Source organism: Triticum urartu, chromosome 7A, assembly GCF_056163025.1.
Source record: "Triticum urartu cultivar PI428250 chromosome 7A, HENAU_Tu73, whole genome shotgun sequence".
Lineage (NCBI taxonomy): Eukaryota > Viridiplantae > Streptophyta > Magnoliopsida > Poales > Poaceae > Triticum > Triticum urartu.
The window spans coordinates 490,577,800-490,594,961 of record NC_141879.1 but is presented as its reverse complement, the minus strand read 5'-3'; positions in this window follow the sequence as shown (position 1 = coordinate 490,594,961).

Sequence of the window (17,162 nt, the reverse complement as noted above, 5' to 3'; positions counted from 1 at the left end):
TAAACTCTTCCTTAATCCCCGCTCGATCCATAAAGTTTTCCGAAGGCCATTCACAAGGACGCACTGGAGCGTCTCTTGGTGGCTCTTCATCAGCATCAAGCATTGCAAGCCTGGGTCCTTGCTTCCTTGAAGAACCACCTTGGTACATTTTCCTAAGCATATTTCTTTCTCTGAAAAATTTCTGAAATTTTTTTGTAACTTCAAAATAAAAGTAAGCCAAACTCAATAATATCGATAGCAACTACTCCTACAAGTGCCTAGAGCCTATATCATGCATCAAAACTACTTGGAACCATATGAATTTGAAATGCAAACTCAAGAACATGGTCACCTAGGCAGCACAAATTTGCAATGAATAAAGCACTAGAACGTAAACTAATTGGACCAATGGAGGAGTCACATACCAAGGAACAATCTCCCCAAGCAGTTTTGTGAGAGGTGCTTTGAGTAAGGAGATCGAAAATGGCAGCAAAATGAGCTTGGACTCGGGTTTGAGCTGGGTATTTGTGTTTGTGGGAGGAAGAAGGAGTGTGTGGGTGAAAGGATAAGTGGAGGAGGGCCACCGTGGGCCCACGAGGCAAGGGGCGTGCCCAGGGGGGTTGGGCGCGCCCCTAACCCTCGTGGCCAGGTGCCAGCTCCTCCTGATGTGTTCTCAGTGCCAAATATTCTCAAATATTCCAGAAAAAAATCATATTTAAATTTCAGGGCATTTGGAGAACTTTTATTTTCGGGGTATTTTTATATTGCACGGATAATTCAGATAACAGACAGAAAATACTATTTTTATTTTATTTAATATAAATAACAGGAAGTAAAAGTAGGGTACAGAAGGTTGTGCCTTCTAGTTTCATCCATCTCATGATCATCAAAAGGAATCCACTAACAAGGTTGATCAAGTCTTGTTAATGAACTCATTCCGAATAACATGGAACCGGAGAAATTTCGAATAACACTATGTTGCCTCAACGGGGATATGCACATCCCCAATAATAAGAATATCATATTTCTTCTTGACAGTAGGAAGAGGAAATTCAAAACCTCCAAATATAATCGATGGAATTTTTCCAATAGAGTTGATACTATGAACTTGAGGTTGTTTCCTCGGAAAGTGTACCGTATGCTCATTACCTTTAACATGAAAAGTGACATTGCCTTTAGTGCAATCAATAACAGCCCCTGCAGTATTCAAAAAGGGTCTTCCAAGAATAAGAGACATACTATTGTCCTCAGGAATATCAAGAATAACAAAGTCCGTTAAAATAGTAACGTTTGCAACTACAACAGGCACATCCTCACAAATACCGACAGGTATAGCAGTTGATTTATCAGCCATTTGGAAAGATATTTCAATAGGTGTCAAATTATTCAAATCAAGTCTATCATATAAAGAGAGAGGCATAACACTAACACGGGCTCCAAGATCACATAAAGCAGTTTAACATAGTTTCTTTTAATGGAGCATGGTATAGTGGGTACTCCTGGATCTCCAAGTTTCTTTGGTATTCCACCCTTAAAAGTATAATTAGCAAGCATGGTGGAAATTTTAGCTTCCGGTATCTTTCTTTTATTAGTAACAATTTCTTTCAAGAACTTAGCATAAGGATTCATTTTAAGCATATATCAGTTAATCGCATACGCAAAAAGTTATGTCTAATCATTTCAGCAAAGCGCTCAAAATCCCCATCATCCTTTTTCTTGGACGGCTTGGGAGGAAAAGGCATGGGTTTCTGAACCCAAGGCTCTCTTTCCTTTCCGTGTTTCCTAGCAACAAAGTCTTTCTTATCATAACGTTGATTCTTTGATTGTGGGTTATCAACATCAACAGCAGGTTCAATTTCTATATCATTATCATTACTAGGTTGGGCATCAACATGAACATTATCATTAACATTATCACTAGTTTTAGGTTCATTACCAGATTGTGTTTCAGCATCAGAAATAGAAATATCATTTGGATTCTCAGGTGTTTCAGTAATAGGTTCACTAGAAGGATGCAAAGTCCTATCATTTTTTTTCTTCCTATTAGAAGGACTAGGTGCATCTACATTATTTCTCTGAGAATCTTGCTCAATTCTCTTAGGGTGGCCTTCAGGACAAAGGTTCCTGAGTCATTCTACCAGTTCTAGTAGCCACTCTAACAGCATAATCATTATTCTTACTATTCAATTCATTGAGCAAATCATTTTGAGATTTAAGTACTTGTTCTACTTGAGTGATAACCATAGAAGCATATTTACTAATAAGTTTAAGTTCACCTTTAACATTGGCTATATAATCACCCAAGTGTTCAAGCATATTTGAATTGTATTTCAATTGTCTACCAAAATAAGCATTGAAGTCTTCTTGCTTAGCCATAAATTTATCAAACTCATCTAAGCATGGGCTAGCAAACTTACTAAATGGAATTTCAGCTTTATCATATCTATAGAGAGAATTTACCTTTACTACCTGTGTCGGGTTATCAAGACCATGAGTTTCTTCAATAGGTAATGGATTAAGATCATATGTTTCTTTGACAGGCGGTAAATTAAGACCATGTATTTCTTCAATAGGAGGTAAATTCTTAACATCTTCAGCTTTAATACCTTTTTCTTTCATAGATTTCTTTGCCTCTTGCATATCTTCAGGACTAAGAAATAGAACACCTCTCTTCTTCGGAGTTGGTTTAGGAACATGCTCAGGAAGTGTCCAATTATTTTCATTTGTCAACATATTATTCAATAGAATTTCAGCTTCATCCGGTGTTCTTTCCCTGAAAACAGAACCAGCACAACTATCCAGGTAATCTCTGGAAGCATCGGTTAGTCCATTATAAAAGATATCAAGTATTTAATTTTTCTTAAGAGGATGATCAGGCAAAGCATTAAGTAATTGGAGAAGCCTCCCCCAAGCTTGTGGGAGACTCTCTTCTTCAATTTGCACAAAATTATATATATCCCTTAAAGCAGCTTGTTTCTTACGAGCAGGGAAATATTTAGCAGAGAAGTAATAAATCATATCCTGGGGACTACGCACACAACTACGATCAAGAGAATTAAACCATATCTTAGCATCACCGTTTAATGAGAACGGAAATATTTTAAGTATATAAAAGTAGCGAGTTCTCTCATCATTAGTGAACAGGGTGGCTATATCATTTAATTTAGTAAGATGTGCCACAACAGTTTCAGATTCATAGCCATGAAAAGGATCAGATTCAACCAAAGCAATTATATCAGGATCAACAGAGAATTCATAATCCTTATCAGTAACAAAGATAGGTGAAGTAGCAAATGCAGGGTCAGGTTTCATCCTAGCATTTAGAGATTGCTTATTCCACTTAGCTAATAACCTCTTAAGTTCATAACTATCTTTGCAAGCTAAAATAGCTAAAGAAGCTTCTTTATCAAAAACATAACCCTTAGAAATAACAGGCAAGTCTTCATCATCACTTTCATCAGTATTATCAGATTCAATATTTTCATTCTCTCTAACCCTAGCAAGTTGTTCATCAAGAAATTCACCAAGTGGCACAGTAGTATCAAGTGTAGAAGTAGTTTCATCATAAGTATCATGCATAGAAGAAGTGGCATCATCAATAGCATGCGACATATCAGAACGAATAGCCGAAGCAGGTTTAGGTGTCGCAAGCATACTCAAAATAGAAGGTGAATCAAGTGTAGAGCTAGATGGCAGTTCCTTACCTCCCCTCATAGTTGAGGGATAAATCTTGGTTTTTGGATCTCTCAAGTTCTTCATAATGATAAGCAGATATAAATCCCAAGTGACTCAAAGAATAGAGCTATGCTCCCCGGCAACGGCGCCAGAAAATAGTCTTGATAACCCACAAGTATAGGGGATCGCAACAGTTTTCGAGGGTAGAGTATTCAACCCAAATTTATTGATTCGACACAAGGGGAGCCAAAGAATATTCTCAAGTATTAGCAACTGAGTTGTCAATTCAACAACACCTGGAAACTTAATATCTGCAGCAAGGTAATATGATAGTAGTGGTAATGGTAGCAAAAGGTAACAATAGCAAAAGTAGTGTTTTTGGTTTTTGTAGTGATGATAGCAATAGCAACGGAAAAGTAAATAAGCGAAGAACAATATATGGAAAGCTCGTAGGCAATGGATCAGTGATGGAGAATTATGCCGGATGCGGTTCATCATGTAACAGTCATAATCTAGGGTGACACAGAACTAGCTCCAATTCATCAATGTAATGTAGGCATGTATTCTGAATATAGTCATACGTGCTTATGGAAAAGAACTTGCATGACATCTTTTGTCCTACCCTCCCGTGGCAGCGGAGTCCTAATGGAAACTAAGGGATATTAAGGCCTCCTTTTAATAGAGTACCAGACCAAAGCATTAACACATAGTGAATACATGAACTCCTCAAACTATGGCCATCACCGGTAAGTATCCCGATTATTGTCACTTCGGGGTTAACGGATCATAACACATAATAGGTGACTTTAGACTTGCAAGATAGGATCAAGAACTCTCATATATTGATGAAAACATAATAGGTTCAGATCTGAAATCATGGCACTCAGGCCCTAGTGACAAGCATTAAGCATAGCAAAGTCATAGCAACATCAATCTCAAAACATAGTGGATACTAGGGATCAAACCCTAACAATACTAACTCGATTACATGATAAATCTCATCCAACCCATCACCGTCCAACAAGCCTACGATGGAATTACTCATGCACGGCGGTGAGCATCATGAAATTGGTGATGGAGGATGGTTGATGATGACGATGGCGACAGATTCCCCTCTCCGGAGCCCCGAACGGACTCCAGATCAGCCCTCTCGAGAGGTTTTAGGGCTTGGCGGCTGCTCCGTATCGTAAAACGTGATGAATTCTTCTCCCTGATTTTTTCCTCCCCGAAAGCAAATATATAGAGTTGGGGTTGAGGTCGGAGGAGCTCCAGGGGGCCCACGAGGTAGGGGACGTGCCCTAGGGGGGCAAGCGTGCCCCCACCCTCGTGGACAGGTGGTGGGCCCCCTAGTCTTCATCTTTTGCAAGGATTTTTTATTATTTCCGAATAGATGTTCTGTGATGTTTCAGGTCATTCCGAGAACTTTTGTTTCTGCACATAAATAACACCATGGAAATTCTGCTAAAAACAGCGTTAGTCTGGGTTAGTTCCATTCAAATCATGCAAGTTAGAGTCCAAAACAAGGGCAAAAGTGTTTGGAAAAGTAGATACGATGGAGACGTATCAGGGTTAAGCTGGTGTCCCTCCACATTCAGATTGACAAGCTCATGTCCTAAATGATTCTACAGTGCCTTCTGTTTATCTTAGTAATATGCTAATATAGGGGTTAGCGCGGTCTACTTTAGCTTAAGAGATGGTGGGATTTGGTGGCGATGTAGCAATTACTTCAACATCAGACCAGCAGTTAAAGTAATTTCCAATTGTTGAAAGGATATTTTGTGTTTGTTGGATATAAATATCCTTTGGGTAAGAAGTATAACTGCTTATAAGAAGTAAGTATAACATCTTATATGCTTGTTTCTTCAGGAAGTGTTGCATACTTGTGCAAGTTGACGCGACATATCAAAGTAGTACTACTAGTAGTACTCCCTCCGATCCTAATTTCTCTGTGCATGAGGCTGGTCATAGTGGGAGTAACATAGGTAGTAACATAGATGCCACATAAGCAAAAATGATGAGGTGGCAAGTAATTAATGAGGAGAGAGGCAAATAGAGAGTGGGGAGTAACTTAGACTAGTGTTATGCATATGCCACTAGTCTAAGTTATTACCATCATAATGCAAAATAACCTAATAGTAGTATCATAGATGGCTTCATTTATCTTATCTTGGAAAGTGCTATGTTACAGTAACATATTATGTTACCACCTCTTATTAATTACTTGCCACATAAGCAGAATTTTCTCGACGTGCGCTATGTTACTACTCCCTCCGTCTAGGTGTATAAGACTAACCACAATCAGTAGTAACATAGAGTAGTAACATGGCCATGTTACTACCTCTGTAGTGGGGAGTAACATATGAATGGTAACATGCAACACTTCATTTATTAGCATATAGACTCATCTTGCCTTGATATGTGCGATGTTACCCATACTAGTAGTAACTAGCTAGCTATGTTACCGCATGCCTCTATTTCTTCATTTATTGCTTGCCACATCATCTATTTTATCTAGATATGTGTGATGTTAGTACCTATGTTACTCCCACTGTGGGTAGTCTAAGACTAGTCATAGTGGGGAGTAACTTAGAGTAGTAACATGCATATGTTACTACCTCCACAGTGGGTAGTAACATATGTGTTGTGTCATGCATCACTTCATTTATTAGGTTGTAGACTCATATTTTCTTGATATGTGTGATGTTATTGTAACTAGCTATGTTACCACATGCCTCTCTTTCTTCATTAATTACATGCCACATCATCTATTTTGTCTAGATAAGTGTGATGTTACCATCTATGTTACTCCCACTGTGGGTAGTCTAAGTCATCTTAGGTTGTGCACCGCGACCAAGGCAAAGGGAAAAATGAGAGAACTTAATGTCTTTTTGCTAATTAATAGCATTGCATGCAATGAACTAACCACTGCATGTCATGTTTGTTTGTCTCGAGTCATTAAAAGCATGCACGGTGAGGGAGTCCTGGATTAGGGGGTATCCGGACAGCCAGATTATATACTTTGGCCGGACTATTGGACTATGAAGATACAAGATTGAAGACTTCATCTCGTGTCCGGATGGGACTCTACTTGGCGTGGAAGGCAAGCTAGGCTACACGGATATGTATATCTCCTCCTTTTTAACCGACCTTGTGTAACCCTAGCCCCCTCCGGTGTCTATATAAACCGGAGGGTTTTAGTCCATAGAACAACATACAATCATACCATAGGCTAGCTTCTAGGGTTTAGCCTCTCCGATCTCATGGTAGATCAAATCTTGTAACACTTATATCATCAAGAATAAATCAAGCAGGACGTAGGGTTTTACCTCCATCAAGAGGGCCCGAACCTGGGTAAAACATCATGTCCCCTGCCTCCTGTTACCATCCACCTTAGACGCACAGTTCGGGACCCCCTACCCGAGATCCGCCGATTTTGACACCGACATTGGTGCTTTCATTGAGAGTTCCTCTGTGACGTCGCCCTAAGGAAGGATGCCTCGTCTCGTTGTTAAAAGCAACATTACCGCCGGGGGAGCTCTGGCTGTCGGCCAAACTCTCCGGCTAGGCAGTTTCGTCATGACTGCCTGTTCGGCCGCTGCACCGACGATGACTTCTCGGGTCATCAAAAACAGCCTCCACGTCGGCTCGGAAGTCGCCGAGCAGATGGATCCAATGGAGCTCTCTTCCCTAAACGAACTCTTGGATCGCATCGCCGCCTTGGGAGTCGCTACGGACTATGATCGGATTGGGCTTAAACCCGATCAAAGGGAGATTAACTCTCCATCGGTCACCCATCATGCTGCGGTGGTGGAGGAACAATGCGGCAACTCTTCCTCTATTTTTAGGACTAACTATGTCCGGATTCCTGAGCTCTCCGAGCCGGATACCCGCTTACGGGAGGACATTACCCAAGCCCTGACCTAGAATCAGGCAGCGGGCCAGACTTATCGGGTAACACTCCGGAACCCGAACTTCCAAGATTGGAAACTCCTCGACCCCTGGGTCTCAAATCGGGTAGGGGTTCGGACTCAAATCCACCCACCCACCCAGACATAAACGATCTTTCCCACATCAGGCAAGAGCCCCATGAAACAGTACATCATTATTGGGCTAGATTCCTCCTTGTGATGAACAAGATTAAGGACTGTCACGAGGAAGATGCAGTCTCACTTTTCTGCAATAATTGCATGGACAAGGGAATCCTTAACGCCTTAAGTCGCCGTGACATATCACGCTTCGCTGACTTGGCGTCCATAGTACGAAAATACTGTGCGATGGAGAGCGCCTGGAAAACCGAAATGAAATTTTGGGATAATCCGGCTCCGAATATACACCCAGTCCGAAGTAAAAGGGTGCACTATCATAAGACACCCGAGCTAGTTGCAAAGAAACAAAAACCCTCTACAGGGCATGGAACCGTATTGGAGGGATGGCTTAACGGACCTTGCAAAATTCATAGTACAATGGATACACTACCAAACCACAGCCTTAGAGCATGTTGGATACTCTGGCAGGTGGCCAAAAGTGGTGAGGATCTTCTTATCCCAAATGCCACAGAGCACCATCCCGTGGATAACAATACGGTGTTAACAGTCTTTGAGACCTTTGCGTCAAATAATAGGCGCAAGCGAACACTCCGCAGCATGGCCAAAATCTGCCACGTAGCAGCAATAAATCCATGGAGTGACACGACTATTACCTTCAATGCCAGTGACGAACCTAAATTCTGAACAGCCCGAGCACCAGCTGCACTGGTCCTCAGTCCAATTGTAGACGGCTTTCGACTCACCAAAGTACTCATGGAAGGCGGCAGTGGATTAAACCTCATCTATGAGGAAACTCTTCAAAAAATAGAAAAAGACTGGAACCGCATTAAGCAAAGTAGCACAACCTTCAGGGGAATCATACCTAGTCGGGAGGCACGATGCGCTGGGAAAATCACACTAGATGTGGTATTTGGTACGCCAGAGAATTACACGTCCGAAGAAATTGCATGTCAAGTTGCCCCGTTCAGCAGTGGATACCACGCCCTTTTAGGACGTGAGGCGTTCACGGTCTTCCAAGTCGTACCCCATTATGGGTACATGAAGCTCAAAATGCCCGGGCCCAACGGAATCATCACCCTCGCTGGTGATCCGGACACAGCACTCCGCGCCGAAAACAAAATAGCCACACTGGCCCTCGAGGCATTATCTGAAGCCCTCTCGGGCGAGGAACTAACCACACTACGCTCCACAGTGGACAAGGATGACGTGATACTCGATAAGAGATCCAAGTCCACCTCTTTTAAACCAGTGGATGAAATAGTCAAATTCCAAGTCCACCCAACGGATCCTACAAAAACAGCCTCCATCGGGGCACAGTTAAACCCTGCTGTGGACGCCGCACTACGATAGTTCCTGCGCGAGAATTGGGACATATTCGCCTGGCACCCCTCAGACATGCCAGGAATCCCACGCAGGCTGGCCGAGCATAGCCTCAATATCCTAAAGGGATTCAAGCCGGTCAAGCAAGCTCTTCGGTGTTTCTTCGAACCTAAGAGACAGGCCATGGGAGAGGAACTAGCCAAGTTATTGGAGGCCGGATTCATCAGAGAGATAAACCACCCGGACTGGCTAGCAAACCTGGTGATGGTACCAAAGAAGGATAAATCCCGGCGCCTTTGTGTCGATTTCAAGGACCTCAATAAAGCTTGCCCAAAGGATCCCTTCCCCCTCCCCCGCATCGACCAAATTATCGATGCTACCGCAGGACACGAGTCATTGTGTTTCCTCGACGCATACTCCGGTTACCACCAAATCAAGATGGCGGAGTCCGACCAAGCCGCAACAGCATTCATCACACCATATGGTCCCTTCTATTTCAACACAATGCCTTTTGGGCTGAAAAACGCCGGCGCAACATATCAGCGCATGATTCAGACATGTCTGGAGAAACAAATCGGCAAAACAGTAGAGGCATACGTAGACGATGTGGTCGTCAAAACCAAACACGTCGACTCTTTGATAGACGCTTGAGGCTCACATTCGACAACCTCCGAACATACGCCATTAAGCTCAATCTGGAAAAATGTGTTTTCGGCGTACCAGCCGGAAAGCTCCTGGGTTTCATTGTCTCCAGTAGAGGTATTGAAGCTAATCCGGCCAAAATCCGAGCTTTGTCACAGTTGGCTACCCCAACAGACCTCAAACAAATCCAGAAGTTAACAGGATGCGTGGCGGCTCTAAGCCACTTTATCTCCCGCCTAGGAGAAAAGGCTTTACCCCTTTATCGCCTCCTTCGGCGCACCGAATACTTTGAGTGGACGGACACTGCCACAGCCGGATTGGAAGAAATAAAGTCCATTTTGGCAACCAACCCAATCCTGGCCACGCCAAACATCGGCAAACCAATGCTGTTGTACATTGCGGCAACTCATCAAGTTGTAAGCGCAGTGCTCGTCGTCGAACAAGAAGCTGACGGACATAAATTCCCTCTTCAAAAGCCGGTATACTATTATCCACTGTCCTCACTCCATGCAAATCACGGTACCCACATTATCAAAAGATAGCCTATGCGGTATTCATGGCATCCCGGAAGATGCGACACTACTTTCAAGAGTGTTCGACTACAGTAGCCTCGTAAGTGCCACTTACTGATATTATAAACAACCGTGATGCTACGGGCCGGATTGCTAAATGGGCCATTGAGCTCCTCCCGTTCGACATAACATACAAACCTCAACGAGCCATTAAGTCGCAATTATTGGCCGACTTTGTCGCCGAATGGACGGAGGCCGGACTCCCTAAAGAGTACGGCGCATACTCCAATTGGATCATGCACTTCGACGGTTCTAAAATGCTGGCTGGTCTAGGGGCTGGCGTTGTCCTAACGTCCCCAACCGGAGATACCGTTCAGTATGTACTACAAATATTGTATACAAACTCCAACAACGCAGCCGAATACGAAGCTCTGTTGCATGGTCTTCGGATGGCAGTCTCCATGGGCATCCAACGCCTGGAGGTGCGTGGGGATTCAAACCTTGCAATATCCCAAATAAATGGAGACTTTGATGCCAAGGATCCGAAAATGGCGGCCTATCAAAACGCCGTCCTAAAAATGTCAGCTCGGTTCGAGGGGCTCGAATTTCACCATGTGGCCCGTGAAAACAATCAGGCGGCGGATATCCTCGCCCGCATCGGCGCAAAACATGATGCGGTCCCCCCAACATATTTCTGGAAAGGCTGTTCAAGCCCTCCGTAGTATGGGAAGGGGACACCGGTAACAATAGTACGGACCCGGCCAAAATGCCCGATACCGAACACTCTGACACAATCGGAGGCTCCGCCACCTAAATAACACCTTCCACCCACGTAATAATGGCCATTATAGCCCCATGGACAGAACCATTCCTGGCCTACCTAACTAGGCAGGAACTTCCGGAGGACCAAAACGAGGCACGCTGCGTAGTGCAGCGATCTAAGGCCTATAGGGTCCACGAGGGAGAATTGTATAAAAAAAGCACTACCGGAGTTCTTCAAAGGTGCATCTCCGAAGAGGAAGGGCAGAACCTTTTGGCATAAATCCACGCCGGACTCGGCGGTCACCACGCCGCAGCCCGGGCTCTTGTAAGCAAGGCCTTCCGTACAAGATTCTATTGGCCAACGGCCTGGGCAGATGCACAGGACTTGGTCCAACGTTGCGCCGGTTGCCAGCTCTTTGCAAATCAAAGCCACATGCCACCCACCACCCTCAAAACAATCCCATTTACATGTCCCTTCGCGGTCTGGGGGCTTGACATGGTTGGACCCCTTAAAGGGGGAACCCACAAGAAAAAATACTTACTGGTCATGGTGGATAAATTCACCAAATGGATAGAGGCCAAACCTGTTAAAACAGCCAAATCCGGACCAGTGATAGACTTTATATCTGGGGTCGTACACCGTTATGGCATCCCCCACAACATCATCACTGACAATGGCACAAACTTCACAGCCGATGAGGTAAAACTCTGGTGCAGCAAAATGGGCATCAAGCTCGATTATGCCTCAGTCTATCACCCACAAACCAATGGCCAAGTCGAGCGAGCAAACGGTCTTATAATGAGCGGCATTAAACCCAGATTCGTGCGTTCCTTAACGGAGTTTAACACGCACTGGGTAGAGGAGCTCTACTCCGTACTCTGGGGGCTGCGGACCACGCCGAATCGTAGTACCAGATATACACCCTTCTTTATGGTGTACGGCGCAGAGGCGGTCTTGCCCTTTGACATAATTCATGACTCACCTCGAGTGCACATCTACGAAGAAAGAGAAGCCGAGCTCGATCTGCAGGACAACCTGGACACCCTGGAGGAGGAGCGCGAGGTAGCCAAAGCCCGTTCCGCATTTTATCAGCAATAGGCTTGTAGATACCAAAGCAGAGAAGTATGGGCCAAAACTTATAATGTTGGTGAACTAGTTCTACGCCTGCCGGATAAGAAAAAGAACAAGCTCGAGCCCAAATGGGAAGGTCCCTTCATTATTGACCAAGTTCTGACTAGGGGAGCGTACCAACTGCGGGATGCATCGACTAGTCGACTCGAGCCGAACCCATGGAACGCGACCAGGCTCCGAAGATTCTACGCCTAGCACCGGACTCTATGGTCGTCCCCTCCCTTTGTCCATTTTTTGCATATACATTATCTGTCTTATTTTTCTTTCTTCCTTTCTTTTATTCTTTCTCTAGGCCTTCAAGGGCCAACTTGTGCCTCACTTGCACATTATAGATGCGCTAGCCACACTCATCATACCTGGGGGCTTCTTTCATAGAAGCTTAATTATGTATCTGGGCCTCAGGCCCCGCACATGTGTCATGCTTCCGCATGTACCTTTTTTTGCCATTATATGCATCGATATGACTTAAGTTTTTGCCAAGCTGGGTTGCCTGGCTGTTGTATTTATGCCCTACGTTCCCGTTAATTCGACTAGGGCATAAGGGGAGCACCTCTGCGATTGTTACTGTCGGGTCAGCCGGATGTGTACCTCAGACTGGGTGAAGCCGAAAGCTAGCGTTCTTAAGGGAATATTTGGTCGGTGAACAAAAGATGATTTTTATTTATTATCCATATCTGCCCCCAGATGTTTTTCATGCGTTTCCTATCGCAGTCCGGACATGCACTTTAGGGCATGCTTACCCAGGGAAAGGAACCCTTAACGGAACTATTCTCCCTGGAAGATGTTTCTTACTACCCATGTAATATAACATAACTAGTTGGGCACTTGTCTGTTCAAGCACTAATGACCCCTACGCCTGGTCTCCACGCATACCCCGGCTCTTATATAACTGAGCGGGTATTCGGATACACTCTGGACTATCGGGTCCTGAGGTTGAAGCGAAAAGGTCCGCCAAGACAAATGATCTACAATCCGGCTAGAAGGCATTATACATGTCACTTTAATTACATAGTCATGCAGACTGACTAAATTCCTCTTCTATGCCATCTAACAGGCGGTCTAGCTTACAATCCTGTTCGGAATACTTTGCGGCTAATTCTACTTGCCCATAAACTAAGCTAACGGGGATCTCTTTTCCGTCGGGCCCCACAGGTCCGACCTCAGCCATGTGATTTGGGTCTGCCTTGGTATACCGCGTCTTCACCATGGCCCAGGCTTCTTTGGCACCCTGTCGGCAGGCCAATATCTTCCATAATCGGAAGCGCCGCCGTGCTCCCTTGAGCTTCTCCGTAAGCTCTACAACACCCTCTAGCAGGGAGATGGATGGCCACAAGGCCTGGGCAACACCTTGCACCACCTGCCGAACTTGTTCCTGCAGATGTGAGAGCTCGGATAGAAGATCACCCGCAGACCCGGGCATTTCCTCCGCGGGACGACCCGTCAGCATACCTACAGATATAACGTTGTTAGTCGGCTTCTTCACCGAACTCCTTTAAAAGGATTCGTTCAAGCACTTACTGAAAATGCCGCGCCGAAGCCGCTTATTCTCCTTCTCGGAGTCTGCAAGCTGGGCTCGAACGTCTTTTAGTTCCACGCTCAGCTTGATATTGGCGTCTTGCAGATTGGTTTTCTCCCGCCTAACCTCAGTCAGCACGCGTTTGCCAGCCTCTAGCTGTCGCATAACATGTTGGTCCTCCGGATTTTCTCCGGATTCATCTGCAACATCTATTGTTAGATTTGCAGCCATGCCACACACTATATGGTCACCATCATTCTTTAAAGTAAATGTTACCAGCGGGTGACTTTTTTGGTTCCTGCAATGCGGCAACAGTGGCCCGCGGTTGGGTCTTGCATTCCTCTAGCTCCTGTGACAGGCTAGTATTCTTCTCTGTAAGAACCTGCACAATAAAGATGATCCTTAAATCAGTTCGGCTAACTGTTTCAAGTCTCAGGGGCTACTGATACATATAAATCGTCAGATTTACTTACATGTACATCCTTTACATACTGATCCGTGGCTCTAGCTAGACCATCTTGAGCAGCTCGGAGATACACCTCTCCAGAATTGAAGGCATCAAATGCCTCTGGTGAGAAACAAGCGTCCCGGAGTACGGCCCGGCGGCGCCTATGATTCATGGCGCTTTCCACTTCTGAGTTTGTAGCGGATAATCTATCTGCATTCTCTGTAGGAGGATTATTTGGCGCCCTCCCCATATCGGCTTCTGCCTCTATGTCCGGTCCTGGCGCCCGGCTGGTGGAAGCGTGATTAGTAACATCGTCGGACATATTCCGGCGAGCGTTTTTTCTGTTAAAGAAACACGAGCATCATTATATTTCGAGAAAGACGACAACCACGGAGCGGGGTTTGTCATACCTTTGCGTCGGCGTCTCCGTCCTGACCGCCTTCCTTTTTGGCCTACCCGGCCTCGGTGCCTCTTGTTGGCGTGTTGCTGCGGGTTCACAGGGCGTCCCGAATGCCTTCCCTGTAAAAATGCCATGTGTATATGGTGGGTGAATTGTCTAAAAGGGGATCCTAGTTTTGGAGTTGGGATTTTTGGTTTTTCTTACGTGCGATGCAGGGAGCAGTCCGGGATAGTCGGCCGTAATGGCCACCATGGCATCATCGCAGCTTAACTGATAGAACTGCCGGTCTATCAGCTCCACGAATATAACCGAATCTTCCTCATGTCCGGAGTCGAGGGCCCGGTCAGGGTCCTCTGGTTGTGGAGAAGGGCTGTTGACCTCCTTTATGGCTTTTCGCAGTTCCTGCCACAAAGTGGCAAGGTGAATACTTACGACAAAGAATGCGGGAAAAATAGGAGTAGGGAGATATAACTTACCCAGCTTGGAGGATTGTACATGGAGAATCCATCCCGCGGCTTGATGTGGGTGAACTCCTCTTCCTCACCCTTAAACAATTGGGACAGAATTTTCGCTAAAGCGGTAGCATTGTCCGGACCCTTACGCCCGCAGCGGGTGGCGTCATCCGCCCCGTTAAAACACCACAAGGGGTGCCCACGATATTGAAGTGGTTGCACTCCCCGCATTATGCAAATCGACATAACTTCGATTACTGTCAATCCTGATCGAGCCAGTGCTTTAATCCGGTTCATCAGATAGAGGACTTCTCCATTGTCTTCCACCTGGGGGCTTCGTGGGCGCCAACTTAGGCGTTTCTTTAGAGGAGCATTGTTGAACTCAGGAAGACCCCGCCGAACAGGGTCCGGAAGGGGAACGTCCTCCATATAAAACCATTCTGAAGGTCAGTCTTTGGATGACTTCTTCGGAGTACCGGACAGGTATCCGGTATTGGCGATGCGCCATATTTCGGCTCCGCCCACTTGATAAAGTGACCCCCTCTGTGTGCGAGGGACGAGGCAAAATAGTCGTTTCCATAGCTCGAAGTGAGCCTCGCAGCCCAGGAACAACTCGCAGAGAGCAGCATAGCCAGCGATATGTAGGATGGAGGCGGGGGTGAAATTGTGTAATTGGAGGCCGTAGAACTCCAGGAGCCCGCGGAGGAACGGATGAATTGGAAATCCGAGTCCCCTTAACAAATAGGGAACAAGGCAGACCCGTTCCGCCATAGTGGGACCGGGAAAGCTCTCCTCTTGCTCACCGCCATTGTAGGTGGCAAGCCCGGCTCGAACAGGCACCATATACGCCGGAGGGAGGAATCACTTAGTCTGCAGTTCGACTAATCGACTGTGTGGGACTGAACACCTCTCCCAATCACCGGGCTTAGGGCTTCGGGGGCGGGAGGAGGAGATGCGAAGGTCGGCCATGCTGGAATGGATCTTTCTGGAATGCGCTCTGATGGATTCTCGCTTGGGGGAGGATGGTATGGATCGGATCCAAGGATCCCCATCCCTTTAATAGACAATTTATTTATCTGGCTTGGGGGTGAATGTAAAAACACCCTGGCACCTCGTATTCATTCGACACATGGGAGAAAGCACTTATTGGGCACAGAAGCCAAGAGGTCCATACATTTATGGGACCAGACACTGCTTTACAAACGTTCGAAAGATGGAGAGGAACCCGCCTTGCAATGCCGAAGACAACACTGCGCGCCAGACTCATCGTCATTGAAGCCTGGTTCGGGGGCTACTGAGGGAGTCCTGGATTAGGGGGTATCCGGACAGCCGGATTATATCCTTTGGCCGGACTATTGGACTATGAAGATACAAGATTGAAGACTTTGTCTCGTGTCCGGATGGGACTCTACTTGGCATGGAAGGCAAGCTATGCAATACGGATATGTATATCTCCTCCTTTGTAACCGACCTTGTGTAACCCTAGCCCCCTCCGGTGTCTATATAAACCGGAGGGTTTTAGTCCGTAGAACAACATACAATCATACCATAGGCTAGCTTCTAGGGTTTAGACTCTCCGATCTCGTGGTAGATCAACTCTTGTAACACTTATATCATCAAGAATAAATCAAGCAGGACGTAGGGTTTTACCTCCATCAAGAGGGCCCGAACCTGGGTAAAACATCGTGTCCCCTGCCTCCTGTTACCATCCGCCTTAGACGCACAGTTCGGGACCCCCTACCCGAGATCCACCGGTTTTGACACCGACACACGGCCCACATCTCTTATTGGTTGATACGTCATGAAACAAGAAACGAGAAGGGAGTTAATTACCGTGCCTAAGTGTTTTGGGTTTATTTCATTTTTCGTAAGGTGACTTACACACCTAGACGAAGGGAGTAGTTAAGTTACTCCCACTATGACTAGCCTAATATGTTACCATCACATAGCGCTTTCCAATGCAAAAGGAGTCCACAAAGTAATAAATGAAGACATGTAGTACTATGTTATCACATATATGACACTACCCACTATGAAGGTACTAGTAACATAGACTAGTAACTAGTCTATGTTACTCTCCAATATGACCAGCCAAAGTCGAGGCACGGGTACCAACAAGGGCCTGGTTGTGTCTATACTTGGACAACTCACCCGATTGCATGCGCACTAGGCAGACGAAGCTCATGTCGTTTTGGTGCCGTGTGCGGCCCGCACATTAACCAAAACCTCGCGCCTCCATCTTAGCCTCCTCGTTTTAAACTTCTCAATCTCAAGGCCA